Source organism: Diceros bicornis, chromosome 37 (genome assembly GCF_020826845.1).
Source record: "Diceros bicornis minor isolate mBicDic1 chromosome 37, mDicBic1.mat.cur, whole genome shotgun sequence".
Taxonomy (NCBI): domain Eukaryota; kingdom Metazoa; phylum Chordata; class Mammalia; order Perissodactyla; family Rhinocerotidae; genus Diceros; species Diceros bicornis.
The window spans coordinates 31,931,601-31,949,101 of record NC_080776.1 but is presented as its reverse complement, the minus strand read 5'-3'; the positions used below and the strand labels follow the sequence as shown (position 1 = coordinate 31,949,101).

At 49.0% G+C, this 17,501-nt stretch overlaps 1 long non-coding RNA gene across 4 annotated transcripts in view; it reads left to right on the top strand.

Moving 5' to 3' along the window:
- The first annotated feature begins 12,634 nt into the window (after window positions 1-12,634).
- Window positions 12,635-17,501, top strand: part of LOC131399221 (uncharacterized) — a 56,119-nt gene continuing 51,252 nt past the window's right edge. For 3 of the 4 annotated variants that reach the window (XR_009217087.1, XR_009217086.1, XR_009217088.1), the window contains exons 1-4: window positions 12,635-12,739; window positions 13,235-13,304; window positions 13,431-13,565; window positions 16,366-16,483. This is a non-coding gene — a long non-coding RNA (uncharacterized LOC131399221). The remainder of the gene's footprint in view (window positions 12,740-13,234; window positions 13,305-13,430; window positions 13,566-16,365; window positions 16,484-17,501) is intronic. The other variant, XR_009217085.1, reaches the window with a different exon arrangement.

Here is a 17,501-nt window from a genome sequence, read left to right as displayed (position 1 = left end):
CCAATTTATGAGCGTACACTAGTTCAGAATAGTCTCTTCTGATCTTTTTCTTTCTGAAGCATCAGTTGTAATGCCTCCTCTTTCATTTCCAATTTAGTTTATTTGAGTCATCTCTCTTTTTTTCTAGATATATTATCTAAGGGTTTATCACTTTTATTTTTTCAAAAGATCAACTTTTACTTTTATTAATCTTTCACACTGTCTTTCATTTTTTTCTACTCTCCTCTTGATGACTTCCATCCTTCTGCTAACTTTGGGTTTCATTTTTTCTTTTTCTAATGCTGTGTGTTGTAAGTCAGGTTGTTTCTTTGACATCTTTCTTCTCTTATAATGTACAAGTTTATCAGTATAAACTTTCCTCTTAGTATTACTTTTGCTGCATCCTATAAGTTTTGGTGTGTTTATTGTCTCTTTTTGTATGTCCTGAGCTATTTTCTAATTTCCTTTTTGATTTCTTCTTTGATCTACCTTTTTTTTTGTGAGGAAGATCAACCCTGAGCTAACATCCATGGTAATCCTCCTCTTTTTGCTGAGGAAGACTGGCCCTGAGCTAACATCCTTGCCCATCTTCCTCCACTTTATGTGGGACGCCACCACAGCATGGCCTGACAAGTGGTGCATCAGTGTGTGCCCAGGATCTGAACCTGGGCTGCCAGCAGTGGAGCGCACACACTTAACCGCTACAGCACAGGGATGAACCCCTGATCTACTTTTAAGTATAAGAGTTTTTTGTTGAACTTCATCATATCATTAATGTTCCAGTTTTCCTTCTGTTATTGACTTCTGGTTTCATGCCATTGTGTTGGGAAAAGATACTTGGTATGATTTCAGTCTTCTTAATCTTGTTAAGACTTGTTTTGTGACCTAACACATGATGTGTTCTGGAAAATATTGTGTGTGACCTTGAGAAGAGTGTACATTTTGTTGCTGTCCAGTAAAATGTTCTGTGTGTGTCTGATAGGTCAATTTAGTATTTCATGTTTTCATGTCTTCTCTTTCCTGATTTTCTGTCTGGATATTCTAGCCATTGTTAAAAGTGGGGTATAGAAGTCTCCTACTATTTGCAACTTATAAAAGTGAGAAGGCTCTAATTTTGACAATATATAAAGATCTCTTAGAACTCAGTTATAAAAGACAAGTCAATGAAAAGGGGTAAACAATTGGAATAGACATGTGTCCAGGAAATACATAGATGACCAATAAGCACAAGATAGATGCTCAGTATCATTAATTATTAGGAAAATTCAAATTCAAAGCACAGTGTGATACTATTTCACACTCAAAATGAAGGCTATATTCAACATAATGGAAAATAACAAGTGTTGGTAAAGATATGGAGAAAGGGAAACCGTCATACATTACGGATGGGAAAGTAAAATGATGCAGCCACTGCAGAAAACAGGTTCGCATTTTTTAATATCTTAAACCTAGAATTACAATTGACCTGGAGAGGCCCATGGTAAATATGTCCACAACAGCAAGCTTGTCCATGGACATTCAAAGTGACATTGTTCACAATGGTCCAAAAGTGGAACAAACCAAAATATCTATCCAGTTATGACTGCATAAACCAAATGTGGTCTATTCATAATATAGGATTTTATAGAGCCATAAAACGGAATAAGGTACTGCTACCTGCTAGGCCATGGGTTAACCTTGAGACATGTGTGCTCACTCAAGCCATCCACAAAGGCAACAGATAGCATGATGCCATTGAATGAAATGTCCAGAATAGGCAAATAGATGGGGGAGAATTCAGATGAGTTGTTTCCATGGGCTTAGGTTAGAAGAAAATAGAATGTGAATGAGTATGGGTTTGTTTGGGGGTGTTGAAAATGTTCTGGAATTAGATAGTGGTGATAGCCACACAACATAATCATTGTACTAAAAGCCACTGAACTGTATATTTTGAAATGCTTAAAACGGTGTAGTCTATGTTAAGCAGATTTTCTCCCATAAAAATTTTGAATTTTTTAAATTAATCAGGGTATTGGTTAATTTTAGGTTGGTTGGGATATTTAATAATGGTAATTAATGAAGTTCTTATGGGTAGAGCAGGTTGTAGTCAAGAAAGTAAACATCTGATGAGGGCTATAGTAGCAAATCCTATGATTACACAAGCAACAGTCTAAAATCCAGTCCGTTTCCTTTGTTCCCAACTTGGAGAGACTGGCCATGTAAATATGTCAGTGATCTTAGGGGTCTTGGGTATCTGTTCAAAGATTTGGGTAATGTTATACAATATTTTAACCTCTTGGGCCATCTGATGGAGGTAGGTTTGAACTTGTGTGTTGAGGTACATTCAGCAAGTGGTTCTAGGAAAGGCACAAACCCCTCCTTCCTTGGCCGGTATAGACAGTCTAGGGCCAGGACATTTTCTAAAACCATTTAGGCAAGAGACTCATGAGACTGTTGTACAAGGGCTAGTATAGGTCCTCATGGAGTTGTTGTCCGTGTGGTGTTAAGGTTTTCGATACTTCTTGGTTGCCTCAGTTTCCTGATTTTGTGTGGGTAGTGCCACCGCACCTATGTCCAGTCCAGTCAGTCAATCCTAGTAGAACCGAAACACTCAGTGCTATAGGATTGACAGTGTTTCTATGAGTTGGTGGTAGCCAGTCAGGGCAGGAAACTCAGGGGACCTGAGACCTGAGGGAAGCAGGCTGAGAGAGAGACAAAGATGCATTGCAGACTATAGCCTGGAGTAAGTTGCTCAGATGGCTGGGGAAGACAGAAGCTCACTGGGTGAGAGCCTTGTGATATCAGCCCACAGTAAAATCCAAAAGTGGATGTTCCTGGTGTAAAATATTCATTAGGGGTCTTGGAGGTAAAACCAGTAATTTGCACCCATTCACTGGTTCCCTGTGCTGTATGATTTCAAGGGATATGGTTAAAGTGTTTGTTGGTCAAGAGCTGTTTGGGCCTGGGCACAAAATCACCAAGGTGGCCTCAAAGTCTACCTCAAAGTGACCCCTCAAGGAGCTGTTGGGGCAGAAAGTGGGTGGAGCATTTTGAAGGAAGCCTGGAGCAAAGATGATGTTGTTTGATGGATTTGGCTACAACTGAGTCTCTCCGCAGTGTAAGCCCTTCAGCTGCGGTACAATAGGTGATTGGAGGCCAAGTGACAGACCCTGTGACTCCTGATTCCCAGTGCATGGGCAGCCCTCTCAGCCCATAAATGGTGGTGGTGTTTGTGAATCATCTTTCTGGTAGTGTGGAAGGTATAGGGGACGTGTGGTGGGACACGTCCTGATAGTGTTGGGAGGGACTGTGTGTGAGATTACGGTGTTGAAAGGGAAGGACTGGAGGCAGGTGCAGTGCGTGTATGACCAACAACGGTCAGTGAAGGGACAGCCGAGGTGTAACTAGGGAAATCAGGGACCAGCAGAAGTCATGTGTTTAATACAAGACATCACGCCTAAATGGAGCCACTTAGGTTACGCCCCACGTCAACAAGCGGAGACTTAATTAGACTTTTGGCCCTCCCAGTGATGGAATCTTAAACCAGTCAATCAGGAAGCACCTGATGAGCAGCACGAGTAGGTCATCTTCCTGATAGAGCCCTGCCATCCCCTAAAGGAAGGTAACCTTACAGTAACCAACCCGCTTTGTTGTCTAGTGTAACTTAATTGTTCCTGCTCCCTTCTGCCTATAAAAGTCTTTCATTTCGTACAGCTCCTTGGAACTCCTTTCTCTCTGCTAGACTGGATGCTGCCTGATTCATGAAATGTTGAATAAAGCCAATAAGATATTTAAAATTTACTCAATTTTGTTTTGTTTTGTACTAGTTTGGTGGCAGCAGTGGGATCCAAAGGAGATATCTCATAGCTTTGGGGATGAGAATCACAGGCATTGGTACCTGCAAAACCTTTGAGTTCTCCATCTTTTTTTGCTGTTTCAGAGTGTTGTTGGTAAGTTCCTCTCAGATCTCAGATCCACTATCTTTTCATTGAGCTCCCGATCTAACTGGCTTCCCAGTCCAGGGCCAATGGGTCAGTCTAGATTGACAGGATGCTCTATCAGAGCATCAGTCTTACCCCTTGGCTAGTCAGCAGTGCCAGACAAAGGCTTAGTGAGTCAGCTTGAACTGGCGAAGGATTCTACCAGGAACCTGAGTCCCTGGCCCTTGGTTAGTCCACAGTACTCATTTGTTGGGGTCTGCTGGTTGAGTCTGTAGTCGCCATGTGTTAGGGTCTAGTGGTTCAGTCCATAGTTTTTGCTAATGGAGAGGAGTGGAAGAAATGTGTGTTCCATGCACACCCAGTCCTTGAAAACTTCCCACGTGCATTTTACATGCATTTTCCCCTCTGTTGATGGTCGATGAGTTTTAAGGAAATGGTGAAGGCACAGTGTGGAGGAATTGTGGGTTTCTGCATGACTAACTCGAGGAGTGCTGCCCCCTCAACCTGAACAGCCACCCGGCACTACTGGAAATGAAAGACATCCCCTCATCGTGGATTGGAAGACTCCTTATTGTGACAATGTCAACATTATCCAAAGAGATCAATAAATCCAGTGCACTCCTAATCAAAATCTCAAGGATGTTTTGTGCTGAAATGGAAAAAAACCCATCCTAAAATTCTTATGGAATCTCAAGTAAGCCCAGATACCAAAAATAATCTTGAAAGGAGGTGCTAAGTTGAAGGACTGATTCTTCCTGATTGAAAACTAACTACAAATCTGCAGTATCAAAACAGCATTGTCATGGCATAAAGACAGACATATTGACCAATGGAAACAGAATTGAGAACCCAGAGATTAACCCTCACCCATATCATCAAATGATGTTTGACAAGGGTGCCAAGATTATTCAATGGGGAAAAGTCTTTTCAACAAGTTGTGCTGGAAAGAGTGGATATCTACATGCAAAAGAATCAACTTGGACCCTTACATAACACCATACACAAAGCCTAATTTCCAGTAGATCAAAGACCTAAATGTAAGAGCTAAAACTATAATACCCTTAGAAGAAAACATAAGACAAAATTTTACAAGAGAGAATTTGGTAATGATTTCATGGATATGACACTCAAGGAGCAGGCAATAAAATAAGAAAATACACATACTGGACTGCATGTATATTAAAAAGTTTTGTGCCTCAAAAGACATTATCAATAGAGTAAAAGCACAGTCCACAGGATGGGAGAGACCATATTTGCACACCATGTATCTGACAAGGCCTTAATATCCAGAATAGATAGAGAACTCTTAAATTCAACAACAAAATCAAACAACCCAAATCAAAATTGAACAAAGTACATGAGTAGACATATCCTCAAAGAAGATCTGCAAATGACCCATAAGCATATGAAAAGATGCTCAACATCAGTAATCATTAGGGAAATGCAAATCAGAAACACAGTGGGAGACCATCTCACATTCATTAGGATGGCATCTATCAAAAAATAAAAAGAAGAAGAAGAAAAAGAATAGAACCAGTGTTGGCCAAGATGTGGAGAATTTGGAACCCTTGTGCACTGTCTTGGGAATATAAAATATATGGTTGCTGTAAAAATCAGTATTACAATTCCTAAAAAAAATTAAAAATATAATTACATAGGACCCAGCAATTCCACTTCTGGGTATATACTCCCCCAAAGAGTTGAAAACATGTTCTCCAAAACATATTTCAACACCCATATTCATAGCATCATTATTCATAATAGCTAAAACATGGAAGCCACCCAAGTATTGTAACCAAGGAAGGGCTTGCTGCCCAATGCACCCCTTAGGCCAACCATGAGATACCCGCTCTTGTAGAAGGGAAAAAGCTTTATTACAAGGTTGGCCAGCAGGGAGACAGGAGACAAAGTTTAAATCCTTCTCCCCAATGTGCAGTTGAAAAGGGCTTTTTAAGGGCAAAGGAGTGGGTGCGGGAAGGTTGGGGTCAGTCCTAGGCATTTTGCTCAAGAAGATTTTCACGTTCTGTCCTACATCCCACGTTCAAAAGGCGGTGTCCTTAACATGATCGGCAGGGGAGTTCTTGGTCCCCTAGGTCATCCTCCGTCACTTGTGCAGTCACGGTTTGAATCTTGCCAGCCATCTTATGGTCTCATTGGCTCAAACCAGTTGAAAATTGCTCAAGGAGGAAAAACGAGAGTTTCTGAAAAGCAACTCATGGCCCAAGACTAGAACCTTAGTAAATATCATATGGAACGTGGCTTAAGAAAGTAGTCTCCAGGGGACCATTGATAAAAATCTGGTTGTGGCCTCATTTTATTTTGGGCTTGGTTTTGGGCCGGGCTATGGTATCTGTCCAGGGATGTATGGATATGCAAAATGTGGTATATACATACAATGGCATATTATTCATCCTTAAGAAAGGAGGGAAATTCTAAGATATGGCACACCATGGGTGAACCTTCAGGATATGACTCTAAATGAAATAAGCCAGTCACAAAAATACAACATTGTGTGATTTCCCTTCTATGAGGTTCCTGAAATCGCCAGATTCAGAGAGACAGAAAATAGAACGGTGTTTGCCAGTGGCTGGGAGGAGGAGGAATGTGAAGTTATTCATGAATAAGTATAAAGTTTCAGTTTTGCAGGATGAAAAGTGTTCTGATGATGGATCGTGGTGATGATTGTACAACAATATTAATGTATTCAATGCACTTAAAATGTACTTAAATATATCGATGTAGCCTGATGACTTGGCCTGGCCGAGCACATGCTTGTGCTGTTGCACATCTTACCCCTCACTGTACAGTTGGGAAACTGGCCCAGAAAGAGGCAAGTACTGGCCCAGACCACAGGAGGCAGTCAGGGTCTCGAAGACTAGACAGAGCTCTGGCTTCCTTGACCAAGCCTCCGACCCTTCCCTCAGGGGCCCTTTGGCAATGAGAGACATTAAGATCCTAGGAGGTTGATGGCCACGCCTCTCCATATGGGGTCATTTTCCTCTCCTCATCATCACATGTGCACAGGTACACCCACTCACACTGACTTCTCATGTAGGGGCCATGGAGGTGCAGTCAAGAAAGACCCGACTCCGGAGAATTGACAAGAGGCAGGAAGGAGAGAGGGTGGAGGCAGCTCTCCCACAGGGCCATAGCATCCGTTCTCCTAGATACGTGCCCAGGGGCCCAGTGATGGGGAGAGGAATCCCTAAGGATCCTAGGTTTCCACCTGTTCCAGACCCATCCCTGGCCCAGCTTAGAAAGCACAGGACTGGGTCCCTGCAGTCCACCTCTGTGTGCTCCCAGAACTATGATCAGCCCACCCTCCCCTTGTGTAGGCATTGGGAACAGAAGAGAAGACCTCAGTGAGTGTTGTCCTGTATAAAGTGGCGTGCATCCAGCGGGTGACACCAAGGGTTCCATGAACTCACAACGAGTCTGTTGGACTAGGTTCTCTGTTGATGACCTACTGTGCTCTGCAATGCTGAGAAAATGCTTTCCACCCACTTGAGATCGTTTAGAACTGAGGAGGCTTGGGGGTTTGGGTGGATGAGAACTGGGGATAAGGAGAAAGATGCCAGAGCACTGGACACCAAGTCTAGAGATGAGAGAGAAGACCAGTCCCTGTTGGACCCTCGGGGTCTTCATCTGGAGGCAGGGGGGAGTCATTGTCCTGGTTGAGGTTGGATGCCACAGGAGTGGAGGACACCTGGTGGGGGACAGCAAGATGAAGGAAAAGGTAGGCTCCCGAGATTCCTCCTACTCCCGCGAAGGTGACAGTTCCTGCTCCTTTACCTTAGAGAGCCTCTGGTCTTGAGGACACCCAAAGAACGGTTCCTTTCTGTTTGGCGGAGATTTGGTAAGGGCTGCAGTGCTAGTGATGGCCACCAAGGTGTGGGCAGCCTCTTGTGTCAGTGGTGGCCAGTGAGTTTTTGTTTTTATTTTTTTCAGTTGTATTGAGATATACTTGATATACAGCACTTTGCAAGTTAATATTGTTGTGTGGTATATTTGAAAGTTGCTAAGAGAGTAGATCCTAAAACCTCTCATCACCAGGAAAAAACCTTTTATTTCTCTTTGGTGATTGATGTTAACTAAATTTATTTTGGTAACTGTTATATAATATATATACACATCAAGTCCTTTCCTTCTGCTGTAAACCTGGAATTTACTCAGTGTCCACTGAACTTTACTTGACCTCCTGGAGCAGCAAAGAATCAAGTAGAGGTCTTTCTGGCTGACCCCCTGCCTCAGAAACAACTTGTACCTCCTATTACTAGTGTTCATCTCCACAATCAAAGTTGGTCAGAAGCACGGGGCGGAGTGCAAGATCTTCCCATGTACTCATTCAGCAGCTGTGCAATGAACACTCATCCTGTGCCAGGTGCCCTGGTGGGCCAAAGTGCAGGATGAAAATGACCAAGTTGTCCCTGCCTGCCAGGAGCTCACACTCTAGAGGGGAAATGGACAAAAGCAAAGACATGAAAAAGAAAAGAGAAAGTGCTGTAGAGAAACACAGCAGGGGACTGTGAGGGAGGGCTGGGCATCACTGGGTAGGAGGGTCTGGAAGGCCTCACTAGGGTGACATTTGCTGGGAGCAGAATGACAAGAGGGAGCCAGCCCTGCATTAGTCTGGGAGCAGTGTGTCAGGGAGATGGCACCACTGGTCCTGAGTCTCACAGGCAGAAGTGACTTTGGCCAGAGGGGGTTAGAAAGGTGGCCAGTGCAGCTGGAGGGAGGCTGGGAGGAGAGAACAGGAGCTGGGGTGGAATGTAGGGCCAGGGCCTGGTAGGCTGTGTCAGTTACGTTTCCCTCTCTGACATCATTGCCTGTAACTTTGCACTTCAAAACTACAAATGATGACTATCTGACAATTTGTGTGGATCAGCAATCAGGCACGTTTTAGCTGGGTGCCTCTGCCTCAGTGAGTTTGACAGGTTGGGGCTGTGGCTACACATGAGGCTCGACTGGAGGAGGACTGGCCCCCAAGTTCACTGTCAGCCTTCAGGGTTCAGTTTGGACTGAGAGCCTGAGTTTCTTTCTGTCTGTTGGCCTGGGCAGTCCGGTGCTTCTCTCCTCTATAGGCCACCACATTGGGCAGCCCCACACACTGGTATTTGATTCCTCAGTTACAGGGATTCGACAGTGAGAGAGAGAGAGAGATGGAATATGAGAGAGGGATTAAGAGGAAGTGAGAGATATTTTTAGTCAAAATTTAGACAAGACATCCCATCACTTTGGCTGTTATTATGTTAAGAAGCCAGTTACTACCACTTGGTTTCACGGGAATGGCTATTCCATGGGTGGGGCTTACTGGGTACCACTGAGGGGGCTGCCCACCTCATAGGCCAAGATGAGGCACTTGGGTCTCATTCTCCATTAAACAGGAACAAATCTAATGGTTTTATGCCGCAGGATGGCAGTATCTAAATTTCCATTAGTTTCAACCCCCCCGATGATGCTGACCTGAAAATGAGGCCAAGTTGGAAGCGACTGTTCCAATATCACATTGCTAGAACCCAGGCCTGTTTAGAGTGGTGTTCTGTGTTACCTGTCACCCCTTCTTGTTATTCTTCCATCTCTAAGTTTGTGCCTTAGGTACCTGTGACACCAGCCCACAGGGGTAATAGATATTATGACATATAAACCGGGTGACATCCCTAGGAAGTAGATTCTAGCCTGATCCCCATGGTGCAGGTTTGGAGACTGGGGAGGACCTGAGAGGCACAGGGATTTTCCCAGGGTGAAGAACTGGTAAGAAAAAGGAGGTCTGCATTCATCTCTGTCTCCTCAAAGCTAGGACCCGACTTAGGTTCCCAGGGAGCTGTGGCTAGGGCTGTGTAGGCTCCTTGTGTACAGTTCAAGAGATGACATGGGGAGGAGGGTGAGCAGCCCGGGTGCAAGGGGCAGCTCTGGACATGTTTGATTGAGGGAAGGTGCCCAGGTAAAGGAAACTTGAAAAGTGACCTCACTTCCTTGGTCATAGACCACAACAGATCTTAGAACTCTGGTAACCAGGCACCCACAGCCCCCCATCCAGCTCACTTGACTGGAGACAGTCAACAGGCAAAAATGTTTTGTTATTGTATCCCAACTTTTGGAGGATCTGGGCTCAAAAAATCCCAGAAAGAGAATATTTTTGGTTGTTGCCGACGTTGTCTCAGCCCTCATCCCTGATGCCTCTGGGTGTCTGGCAGGAGGCAGTGAAGGCTAACACGGGGCAGCCCAGGAAAGGCTAGTGCAGGCCAAGACACAACTGTGATCCCACCTGATCAGCCCCTCACCCCTTGGCCCTCATCGTGTGTGTGTGTGTCTGTGTGTCTGTGTGTGTTTGTGAGGAGGGGGGAAGGCAGGGCATGGGGTCAGGTCATTCCTGGGCAGGAGCTGGTTGTTAGGTGTCAGAAGCATGGTGAGTCTGTCATGTTCATAGCTCAGATCATGGCTGGCAGCATGAGAAAGTGAACTCCTCTACTCTTATGCTACCGAGCCATAGAGGTTTCATCTCCTTCCCTCCCTGACCACACTTCTTTGCAAGGATGTCCCTCTGTGCCTGAACTGAGGAGCAGACTTTCTCTTAGGGGTTGACCCCAGTGGCAGTCTGCAGGCAGCCCCTGATTCCTTCTGGCCCAGCTCCCGAGCAGTCTTTGCAGAACTCCGCTCAGGAGGTCATTGAGGAGCTGCCCAATGGTTTCAACTCCACCAACTCACTAGACAAAGGTCAGGTGCATGAGGCCACAGACGCCATCCAGTGCTGCTCTGAGATGAGATCAGGAGCCACACTCAGGACATTGAGATGACGATGTTGAACCAGAACTAGGGTGGGACCAGACTTGTGATGTCCCTTTTTCAAGCTAAAGGGGATGTACACGCAAGTCTCCTGCCTGGTTCGGAGCTGAGCTACCTTGACCCTCTTACTCTTGCCCAGTGTGAGCTTCTGGAGGCCACTAAGGCAGAGCCAGAGGGTAAGGGGGACTGCAGGCTGGCTACATGGAAGGGAAGTGGGATATTTCTTGTGTTTAGGACACATGGAAAGCCAGCTATGTGAGTGAACTTTTCTCTTTATTCCACTACAGCGGCAGCTGCAGAACTCCAGACAGTGACAGAAGTAGACCAATGGGCAGTGGTGGAGGTAGAACTGGCTCCAGCGCCGTTGACATCACCTCTTCTAGTGCTGGAGTGGGCCTCACCTCCATCAGCAGTGTTGGAGCTGGAGCAAGGGCCAACATTGGCTCCAGCAGGAGAGGTAGCTGTTGAGCTGAACCATCATATCTAGTGGGAAGTCCATCTCCACTTGTGGCTCTTAAGGAGTGTGAGAAGAAGCCCAACCTCACGGCCTTCCCTCCTCAGCTGGTGGTGGAGCAGTTGACCATGATGGATGCGGTGAGCAGCTGGGCTCTCAGGGTGAGGTGGAGCAGGCCTTCCCTCTGCCATCGTTGCACCAGACCTGATCTGGACTCCTATGATCTGGACCCAATTCCTGGCTCTGCCCTTTACCAACTGTATGTCCTGGGCAACTTTCTGAACCCCAAGCCTTTGCTGTCCACCTGCAGGCCATAGAGGTGGACATTAAGAGTACGTGCTGCACAGAATGGCTTTGCCAGCTCCATGAGGTAGAAGAAATGGAAAGCTGGGCAGGGCGTGGCCCATCAGTGGTGGAGGGGAACTCACTGTGTGCCGTCAGGTCCACAGTAGCCCAACCGTCTGCTCAGGAGGCTCAACAACCTCAAGACTTATTAGACACCTGACGTGTACTTCACTACAAGGGAGACAAACAAGGCCCGTGGTTGTAGCTGCCACGGGGGAATGTGCATCAGAATGGGGAGTGGGACCAGAGGGCGGATCATGGTGGTGGAAGATGCTCCCTCGGCATGAGCTGAGTTGAGCCACCGTCTGGAGCTTGGGGTTAGCCAGGACGGGCTGGGTGCAAATGCCCCTCTCCCTTCCCTACCAGTATTGGGTCCTGGGTCATCCTGTGCTGGGTACCCTTGGTGGACAGAGAAGAATACCCAGAGACTCTCACAAGACTCAGGCCACATCTTGAGGTTCCTGAGCTCCAGCTCTAAATTGTGACCCCTGCTTGGGACTTTGGGGGCTGTGGACACAGAGCTGGGTTGTGGCAGGGCTGGGTGACACTCTCCCTGTTCCCCAGGAGCTCTTCCAGAAGGTGGTGCCCTCTCAGTGCCTGGGCTTCACCTGGGGCAAGAGGAACAAGCCCGGCAATGAGCACCTGACACCCACTGTCCAGGCCACCGTCGACCACTTCAGAAGGGTGGCCAGCCTCGTCATCATCACCTGCCTCGGGAACGAGAGCATGATGACCCAGGACAGGGCGAGGGTAGGGGAGCACTGGATTCAGGTGGCCCAGGTGTGTTGTGGGAGGCCCAGTGGAGCCCCTCACTGGAGCCTTGGGAATTGTCTCTCCACCTTTATCAGCTCCCAGGATTGAAGTGTGTGGTCTAAGCCCCTGCAAGTCCCTAGGCCCTTCCTGCCAGGGGCACGCTGACCTTAACTCCAGGTCCCAGTGGTAGGATACTCACTTCCTACCTGGCTCCTTCCCTGGGTTGAGCTAAAATCCTCCTCCCTGTGAGTGTTACTCTTTGGGTCCTAAATGTGCCCTTCTGGGGCTCCCTGAGCGTCTGTCTCATCCAGGAGGGGTGATTTAAATAGAAGGGGATTGAAGCTAGATCAAGAGGGGCTCCAGCACCCCACCTCACACCTCACTCTCTTCCCTTCCCCAGGAGTGCGTGATCCGGAAGAACTTCTCAACCCGCACTGTCATCTCTGTTCTGCAGAAAACCTCCACAAACCACTTGAAGAACACATGGGAGGAAGTTTCCCTGTGGGTAGGCCTCTTTCCATAGGAGGACCAGGGTGGATGGGGGATCTCCTGTATGTCTGCCATTGTCTCCTCAGTCAGCTGGGAATTCCTGGGAGGCAGCAAATGCTGGGGACAGGGCCTGGGCCTCGGTGTGTTGTCTCTAAGTCTCCTGGTGTCCTTAGTGCACCAGTTCTGCTTCAAGACTCAGTTTCCCTACATGTCAGGTACTGGGTTGAACCACATTGGAGATATTCAAGTGTTTATAGCAACAGAACTCTACGACCAGTTGAAACTCAAAGTGGTCGAAACAGAGCTGCTCTGTGGATCTTGGGAGTGGACACCCCAGTGACCAACAGGAGAGCCCCCTCCTAGTCCCATGGGACCTTAGCACTCAGAGGAGCCCAGTGAGAACACTCCCCCAGGAAGGTTGAATCTCTTGGGTTGTCAAAGAAAAGGGATTTGCACTCAGACCCCTCACATTATCCCTAAACTTATCCTTCCCTCTTTCCCCTCCTCTCAGGGACAGCTCTGAAAAACTGAAGGAGCTCTATAGCCAAGACGAGTCCTTGAGAAGATAACTGATGACCAAGGTAGAGTAAAGGCTGGGCGTCTGGAAAGAGAGGAGGGGAGAGAGGGGGAGGGGGACTGGGTAGGCTGTGGGTTTGATAGTTTCTCACTTGAACTTTCTCTGAAACATTCCTGTCTATCCTGTCCAGGTTAACAAGCAGAAGGATCTGTTAGGCCCCTTGGCCGGTGGGGTGCGATTTTTGGGCAGGAGGCCCTGGTCATGGGACACAGTGGTGTTGGCTGGGCTGTTCCAGGAGGAGTTGCTGAGCTGGTGCCATCAGCAGGTCTCTGGCTTCTATGCATGTCCATCCTGCTGGAAGTAGCGCCTTCCAGGATGTTGGGTTGTTGAGGTGGGTTTAGCCCTCAACCTAAACCTGTCCTCAGCAAGCCAGGCCCCTGCTGCTCCTTCTCTCTTCACCACATCTCCAAAGGAAGGGAACCCTGCCTGCCCCAGGGACATGTACAGCTGGGGATTCCCATGGACCAGGTGGACAAACAGGCTGCTCATCCTTGGGTCTGAACTGCTGGACCAGAGACAGATGTGTGTGCATTCTGGGACCCCCCACTGGACCCCTAGAGCAATCACTCGAGTCAACCACAGGAGTTTAACCTGAGTGCCTGGTTGGCAATGACATATGCCCCTGGTGGCTTATCAGCAGCGTCTAGGCAACTGATGGATTCTTAGTGGATCCTGCTGAAAGGATGTTAGGAACTTCATGTAAACAGGGAAGGAAAGTGTTCTGTCACCCCTTTCCCTGTGGATCAGAGGTGGCAACTTGGAGGTCCAGTTCCTTAGTGGATAAAGAAAGAGTTCAATGCAGGGGAATGTCCTGAGGGGTTCCTTGGTGAGGAGAAGGCTTTGGCATGGCCACTGTCCCAGCTTGGGGGCCAAACACTCCACGGGACTGGGGCAGGCAGGAGCCACTCAACCAGACTGCCAAGACACACAGTCCTCTCCATCCACGGCTCGGCCCAGGACCAAGCTTTGAGAGCTCGGGGACAGGACTCTTGTCAGTGGTGGGGCTGGTGGTTAGGGGAGGATGTTGGAACAGAACCTATGGCTGGGAGGGTCAAGGGGCCTCTCCTCTTTGGGCCCCTGAGCAACTCACTGCCCCTCTTTGGGCTTCTGTCTCCTCATCAGGGAAGGGAGGGATGGTGGTTCTGTGGTGCAGGCCTCACAGGGGTGTGATGAGGTAAGAGGGAGGAAAGGAATGTGGGAGCTTTCTGCCTGCTCCACCTGGAGGGGTGAAGGCGAACACAATGATGACAGTCATGTGACTCTGAGTCCTCAGGAGAACCTGTGAAGTAGCTGGAGTTCTCACACCTTCCAGATGAGTAAACAGGCTCAGAGAGTCCAGGCCACAAGCCCAAGCTCACACCCAGAGTGAGAGTTGGAGACGGGCTTGTTCTAGAATCACAAAACCTTGGAGGGTGGCGTGACATTGTTACCAGTTGATTAGAGTCAGATGTTCAGGGTCGGAGGCCAGTGGTGCTGGAGAGAAATGAGGTGAGGGGAGTATGGCCCACTGACACTGTCCTTGACCCTGGCAGGAGGGGTCCTCCACGTTTGCCTCCCCGGAGATCAGCCCCCAGAGAGTGCACGAGAAGCAGCAGCAGCAGGAGAATATGCCTGTGGGGGAGGGTCTCTGCTGGAGGCCTCAAATAAACAGAGGAGGGCCCTTCCTCTTGCTGCCACAGTGCCTGAATCCCCCAGTAGAAGTGACCAGGAGGAGGGCCTGGGAGATCTGGTGCAGAATGGGTTTGTTGTGGGGAGGGCCAGGGACCGCATACCCTGTGATTTGCCAGAAGCCGGCCCTGGGAGGTGAGGAGGAGGAGTGTGGTGTTCTTGGGGTGTGAAGGGAGGAGGAATTGAGGGGAGGCTTCTGAGGGTCTTAGGCTGCTGCCTGTGGGAACACTGGGGTGGGCAGAGAGTATGAGGGTGAGGACTTTTCAGGGGAGGGTCTCCAGGGGGCAGACTTGAGAGCAAGGGCTCATCCCACACACACCCCGATGTCACAGAGTGTCATCGCATATCTTGGTACTTTCCTCGGTGACCTGCTGATGCTGCACCTGCTGATGGGTGATAATCTCGAGGTGGGTGGACATGAGGAGCAGGTAGGGAGAACCAGGATCCTGAGCCTTGGGATGCAGGAGACTCCAAACTGAGCTCTGAGCTCTCAGCACTTGGCACATCTCTCCTGAGAGCCTCGCAGCCGCCCCTGGGAGCTGAGGCATCAGGCCAATCTTAGGGATAAGTGAACAGAGGCTCCACCTGAGACACCCATTCTGGTTCCCCAGGCTAGGGAAGCTCAGAGCTGCCTGATGGCACAGCTGCATGAGGTTTTATCTGAGTTGGACACAGCCTCTCCCTCCTATGCTGCCCATGGAGGGAGAGAGACTTCGGGCCTCTCCAAGTCAGGCAGCACATATGTGGCTGAGCAGTCCCGTCTGCCTGAGACCTCACCCTCCAAGTCTGTCATCAGAGAGGGTTGTGATGCCACGTCCCTCAGCCTGACCCCCATGTCCTGCTTCTCTGGATCCCAGAGCCTGGCCTGGGTCCAAGTCCTGTTTTCTCTGCATGCCCCAGCCCCTCTGGGGATCTGGCTGTAGTGCAACATGAGAAAGGGTGGGCATAGGGGGCTAGTCAGGCTAGGGGCCTCTATCTAATGGACTCTGGCTCTCTGCCTTCCAGGAGAACAAGATTAATCTTGAGTAAAGGACTGAGGTGAGCAGCTGTGGCACTCCCTGCGGGGGAGGGGAAAGAGGTGGAAATCAGAGAGCTTCTGGGGAGAAAATTCCCTGGCTCCACCCCCTGTATCTTACATTGAGTGGAAGAGTTTGATAACAGAGAAGTGGGAGACCCATCCAATTGGCGGGTGGCTTGAGGGGAGGATGGCATCAAGTAAAACTTTCTGGAGGAGGGGCTGATTATTCCCATTCTGCAAACAGGTAGAGCCTGGATGGAACTGAAGAGAAGGATGGTTCCCAGGACCGGTCCCCTGCCCCTTACCTCACAACCCACAAGACCCATGCAGCATCCCCCACCAGGCCCTGTCTGAATCCTCTCCTTCCCTCTGGTCCCAGGAATACTGAGTCATGAGGGAGATCCTGCTGCTCCAGGTGGCTGCAAAGAATTACAACCTGGACCCCGAGGAGCGATTTGGGGCCTGGTTCCAGGACATGGTGCTGCTCAACGAGAACGGTAGGTGAGGCCGGACAGGAGTTGGGTGAGGGCAGGGGTGGACTCTCCCTGTTGGCCAGTCCAGAGAGCCTGTCTCTGTGGCCCCCAACTCAGGCCCAGGACTTATTGCATGGTGACCTCTGGGACACCCAGACTCCAGCTGCTGGGCAGGCTGTGGGGGGACACCTGAGGTGTGGCTCCTGGTAGGCTCACAGGTGCCTCTTTGTCCTGGAGCTACAGCCTGTCCTGCCAGCTGGAGTCCCAGACCTAGTTGGCCAACAGAATACTCAAGGCCAAGAACTGGCCATCGTCAAGTTCAAGGGTGAGTGAGTGTCTGGGCCGGGGTGACTGACTCCTAGGGGTTCAGTAAAGCTCGGGCTAAGCGTGGCATTGGGGAGTCAGACAGCTGGCACTGGGATCCCAGCTCCACTACTGAACACTCCTGTGACTCGGGTGACTCTCTTCAGCTTCCTGAGACTCTGTTTCCCCCTCTGTGAAATAGTTGATACTAAATGATCGCTCACGTGGCAGAGACAAATGGGGTACTGGTGGCTGACAACACTGAGCACAAGGTCTGGATCACCCAGTGCAGTGGGGACAGGGTGGGGGCCATGATTATTGGAGGCCCCTCAAGAGATCCCGACAATTCTACTCAGCCCCCAGGCCCCAATTCCGAGCTCAGTACCAGTGGCCGATCATAGCCCCATCCTCAGCAGCGCGGACACAGCTTGGAGGCTTGCGATGCACCGGGCCAGCTCCTCCCACCTGATGGGAAGGGGAACATTGTAAGCTGATTCCTGGGGCCCCTGAACCCCAAGAGAGAGGGGACGACCCCACCCCAGCTCCCTGACATCTCTACCCCAACACCTATTCACCCACTGGAGAGGGACAGTAGTTATTTGTTGTAAATAATAATAGCCATATTTGAATATTATATTAAAGTCCTCTTCCCTTTAGAGCCTGGGAGTTGTGGAGTGGTTCTGTCGCTTTCTGTAGGCATGTAAGTGAGACACTGAATCTCACATTTTTCCTTGAATCC